Source organism: Cydia splendana, chromosome 1 (genome assembly GCF_910591565.1).
Source record: "Cydia splendana chromosome 1, ilCydSple1.2, whole genome shotgun sequence".
NCBI classification, from domain to species: domain Eukaryota; kingdom Metazoa; phylum Arthropoda; class Insecta; order Lepidoptera; family Tortricidae; genus Cydia; species Cydia splendana.
The window spans coordinates 27,864,481-27,870,480 of record NC_085960.1 but is presented as its reverse complement, the minus strand read 5'-3'; positions in this window follow the sequence as shown (position 1 = coordinate 27,870,480).

The window sequence follows — 6,000 nt, the reverse complement described above, 5'->3', positions numbered from 1 at the left end:
GTTTCGTGCATGATACTGAAACATTTTTCCGCTAATGCGCTTTATGATAAGAAAAGAATAATGCATTTTTGGGAACATAGTGTTTCGCTGAGTGAGGAAAACGGGAAACCTAACTGGCTTACCTGTGGGCTGTTGTTTCAGGTTCATAATTACAGCGCCTGAAAACCTGACTACATCACACTACGTAACTACTTAGGTACCATAAATCGTTATGATTTTCAGCTACTTACTTATAGTAAGAACCGGAACTTAATTACTTTTTAATTAACATAAATGAATTATTTATACAACATTATTTTAATACTGCGGTTCAAGGTCATGTTTTAAGGCACTCCTAGTAATATGTTTTGGACTTTCTCAAGAGTCCTTAGTCAAACTGAGGGTACCTATTGAGTTAAAAATAATACCGATTTAATTATAACGTCGGCATCTACGGTCTTTAACCCTCGCTGCGCAATTTCGACTCAGGCTTGACCAAATTTATTGTTATGGTAATTGTAAGGGTGCTCACAGTTTTTAAAGCGTTTTATTCATACGTTACGTACCTACGTAGATAGCTATAACAGGTATATTTATGCAATATAGTCATATGTACCTAGTTAAATATTGTAATTCATTTATACATCGTGTTTTTTTAAACTCCAATTACGCCGAGGTTTGGCTAAGTATTTTTAAGGAAAGTAAATGGCATAGTATCTATTTGTAAAAAGTAATTTAATGCTGCATTATGTATCATCATCATCATCATGATGAAATAAATATCAGTTATTTATTACCCCCAAAATGGATTCAATTAGAATACCGGTGTCTTTGAGAAAGTAACTGAATTCAAGCTCAGGATAGCCACCCTTGAAATTAACGGAGTTTAAAAAACGGTGTTTAATCATGTTTTTCGGCAAATATAATAACCTACGCCTTTTAAATTATTAACAAATTGCGTTTCAATAGACCATAAAAAATAGGTCAGTTCACTCACACGTACCCTAATAATGTTAATAGAGTAGGAAGGCCACAACAATTAGTCGCAAGTACTACCGTCCATGTCGGCACGGGCAACGACATCCGAGCATGCAACTAATGAGCGAACCCAGAACGTATGCTCAGAGACAAGTTCATTATAAAGACCATAGCAAGGGAGTTCTCGTCGTTGATGTATATAAGTAGGGAAGATCCGTTCAGGAATGCCGCTGACCTGTATAAAACTGCGGTCCCCGTAACTGTCTAGGCAGAGGGCCTATGATGACGGCCGGGGGGGTTGCCACTGCTGGCCGGCGCCGGCGTGATGGCCACGAGGATGACCACCTCTATAAAAAATCGCTAAGACAACCTGAGGGGGTGGAACCCGGGGTTTTTCCATCTCCTCCCGGCGTGGAGGTTGTCATGAGGGATCAGTGTGTGGTGTCGCCCTGCATACTACTTTCGAGAGGGGGAGCTTCGGCTCTAGGGCCTTCGGGTCCAAGGAGGGGACAGCCTCGGCTGTCGGCAGCAGGCGGTGTTCGCGGTAGAATGCTCTGCGATCCCGTGTTCACCGTCACCATTGCTGCGAGACGGGCATACCGTGGAGGGTTTAGTCGGTATTTCGCCCTTTGGCCACGAGTCCGACATATCCGTCCTAGTTCCCCGGCTAGGCGAAATGCCTAAATGCAATCCTCCACGTAGAAAAAAAAAATGGGAAGATCCGTTACCAATTCTGATACTAAAGAGTCACCAAGCCCTCTGGTGGCCAGATTCTTAGTACGTAGTGTAACTACTTAAAATCACACAGATATAAAATATTTAATAAATATAGTTTGACTTATAGCATAAAGTTACCTATAGGTATTTTTATGTAGGTACCGCACACCACAGCAAAGGAGCTGTCCATAAATTACGTCATCGAATTTTGTCGATTTTTGACCCCCCCCCCCCCCCCCCCCCCCTAAAATCATCAAAAAATCATGCTTCGAATGACCCCGTTTCCTCCTACGTCATGCTACCATCATCCGACGTCCAGCCCCCCCCCCCCCCCCCCTAATTTGAAATGACGTAATTTATGAATAGCCCCAAAACAAGATAGAAAGTAAACATACGCTTACCATTTTTTTGTTTGTAGAGTCCTTTACGGTTACCATCAGTTTGTCACTGACATAAACGCCGTCGAGAACGTAATTTACTTTCTATACATCTCGCTCGCACTCGCATATTAGTGCAAACGGGATGTATAGAAAGTAAATTACGTTCTCGACGGCGTTTATGTCAGTGACAAACTGATGGTAACCGTACTTACTCTTTACCATCAACTCATAGTCTAATAAAACATGGTCTTCTCTTCCCAGAGTGACACAAGCCTACGTCACAATAACATTGCCACTTTATATAGCGCTATTGCATATTATTATATAGCGCTGTCGCATGATGACGTAGGCTTGTGTCAGTCACGTGGTCGGAAGAGAGTACCAGGCGGAGTATATTATTATACCATGTCATCATCTCATCTATTATTTGACTTTAAAAGGAATTCACTAGACCACGTTAATTCACGCCAATATAAATTACTTTGTGTTTTTTAAGCTGCCACCAGCTTATACAGGTTTAGTTTTGTATTACAGCTTACAAGTGTTTACAACATTCGTGAAAAGTTCAGTTAAAAGTTATAAAAAATGCTGTAGGTGCTTTTGAAAAAAAAATTATAGGTACACCACATTACCTACACAATGAACAGTTATTTAATGTTAGTAACTTGTCTCTGGTGAGTATAATGAAACCTCAACGGATATATATCGGGCGGTAAATGAAAGTTTCACCAGCGCAGGGGCATAAATCATCATTTGCGATGCACTGCGGCTCCAAGATGCAGCACATCTAACTTATTCGCTTTGTACAAGCAATTTAATATGCGCACAGTAAATAACATCTTACGTAGCCGTTATTACAGCTGCGGAATAACAATTAGATTAACAACTGGATTATTCAGAGCTTTCGTCATGAGATTTTAATATTTATTGAAGGTTGTTTTAAAACACGCTTGGTTTTAAATTCAACGCCATGATTTACATTAAATTAGGTAAACTAGTAGTTCACCCCGAACTGAGAACTCGCGGTTAACCAAAAATTATATAGAGCCATTGACTTTGTTCATTGTTGCATTTTATGTCGCACTATAGGCGGCAATGGATCAAAAATCACGTGGATTTATTGCAAGGTCTGGGGAGCCCTTAATTGATAGATTTAAGCAAAGAGTAGTATGTGTAATATAATTAATATATAGGACAAAGAGAGCCCTCTCGTGGAACTTTTTTGCATCCATTTTGAAGCGCCATTTGTAATTCTTAACCAGAAATATCAACGTCAATATCAGGGAGGGGGGGGAGGTGCATAAATACCGTCTAAGTATGTTGCGAACGTAAAAAACATAGACTTTGAAAAAAGGCTTCAGGGTATTTATTAATACACGAAAACAGATTAGGTACTTTTAACTTGACTGTTGATGTAAATAAAGTAGGTACGTATAATACACGGCTGGAATAACACACAATTGACCACGAAACAAAATTACACGCAGCAGGTTGTGAATCTAACCGCCATGATTTTTTCTGAATTTTCTGGTAATAAAGTTCTCAGCAACTATGATGGCGTATGAAAACTTTGTTACATTTAACATTGTAAAACCGTAAGTATTTTTATTTATCTGAATTATGTCGTAGTACAGACAATAAATACGGTGTTTTAATATTTTGAGTTTTATTTGACTAAGTTGTTTTTTGTGACAATCGCCTCCATGGCAACGATGGATATACTTGGTCAAGCAGATCTTGTCAGTAGAAAAAGGCGGCAATTTTGAAAAATGTAGGCGCGAAGGGATAGCGTCTCATAGAAAATTTGTATTTTGCGCATTTTTCTACTGATAAGATTTGCTTGACCATCTAAAAATAATCTGTTCTATCAGATGTTTTTTTATTTGTTTCATGCCCTAGATACAAGACTTTTAAGACGTATTGACGAAATAAAGTGAATCCATATTAAAAAAAAGTATAGCGTTATTATATAGATGGCGCTATTTTTTTCGAATAAAGGGCTTTATATACGACTGTCCCTCCCCTGGATTTAAGCCACCATAGAAATTAAAATAAACTGTATCTGTGCTAAGCCGAAATATTTCCTGTCAAATGTCAAATAGGTACCTATATTATGTTTATCTTGCTAATTATTTCAAAATGGTAAATTTAAAAACGATATTATAAAAGTGTAAACCGAGCACTTTCATTTGATACTAAACTCGACCATGTTTTTGCAAATAAAATGACCAGAATAGCAAGACCTCTCACAAACAGCTTTTTACCCTTCTAAGCTCTTCAATCTCAATAATCCCTTGATCGAGCTTGCTCGTAGTTTAATGATTAAAATATAATGCTCTCGACTACACATTTGTCCTATTTCATTTAAATTAGGACAAATTTACTAAAGTTCTTGAGTATCAAACTATCCTCTGACAGTTCAGCTTAAAAACATCGAAATGCCGGGACGTGCCGCTAGCCGGCCGCGTGTCTCAAGTCGAATGTAAGAACTTCACTTCGCTTCGCTCGCTCGTTCGATAAGAACTTCACTTCGCTTCGCTCGCTCGTTCGATTAAATCTTATTAATATAACCCGGGTATTACATATAAAAGGATTTATATTCAAATGAACCAAACGAAAACCTATTACTTAATTAGAAACTTAAAGAGTGCAATGAAAAACAATTATTACGTCATAAGTCCTAATGTAGATAGGTATGTTATTATAATGTTATATCACGCTCCAATAATGCAGGAAACGAACATTTTGCCGAGGAAAAGTGTGTAGGTATATTTACGTATATGTCCCATTTTATGATGGCCAAATATGATGATGTAAAATTACTATTAAGAGATGCGTATTTTTAGTGTTCCGTACAAAATTTTGTTCACGGAACACTTATGGGATCACTTCGGTCTTGAAAATCAGTTAAATGCGTTTTTCTCAGAGACCGTTTGACGTAGATACCTAAAATTTGGAACAGTTATAGCAATTACCACCACTCATATTGTAAATAAGTCAAAACTGATTATTTCTTATTTAAGGGGGAAATTTAGGGGGTTGAGAGGGGTAGGCTGAAATTTTTTTTATTTGTAAGAATCGTGTGGGGTACCATTAGAAAGCTTGCAAAAAATTGAGTCGATGGACTGATTTTGACTTCATTTTAGAGTGCAATAGTTTCGATAAAAAATGCATTTAAAGTTGCAAGTTTTCATACAAAAATTTTCACCTCTGTCCTGGCGATTTTCTCGAAAACTATAGCCAACAGGCAGCTGACCAGTCAATACCCAACTTAAAGAAGCATGGAGACGGCGGGAAAATTATCAGCTTAACTTTATCTTTATTAGTTTTTCAACTGCAGCCTGATCTTTGGTTGCTTAGGGCTAGCTAACTGATGCTTACACTGGTCATTTCATATTAGGGAGTAGTTTTTGCGAGAAAGGTCCTTAGTAAAAACTTTGGCATTGAAATTTATAACTTATGTCTTTGACACAAAGTTTAATTCTGCTTGCTTATTTTTGTGGGATATTTAATTTTATCTGAATAGCCTACTATAAGTATGAGAGAGATCTACAGAATACAACCTTATTATATTGCGAATAAGTTTAAATTTCGAACGGGCTTTCCAACCAATGGACAGCTCAATGTGCTCAGTAAGAATCATATTTATTATTGCAGTTTTTCTGAAAAATTCAAATTAAGAATTCCGTTCTTCACTGTCGTTGTGTTTTTTTTTTTTCACAATAGGACACATAGAGTAAGGGTCGGTTGCACCAAACCGTCTGTCACCGTTAAAGCGTTCGCTAAATATTATTGTATGGGATATTTCATAGATCTCTGCTGCGTGATGTTGATCAGTCCGTTAACTATGGTTGGTGCAACTGGCCCTTAGTAAGGCGTATAGAGATAATAAAGTCATTTAATATTTATTAACAGTTATGGCCTCATCTATAGATTTTATTGAGAG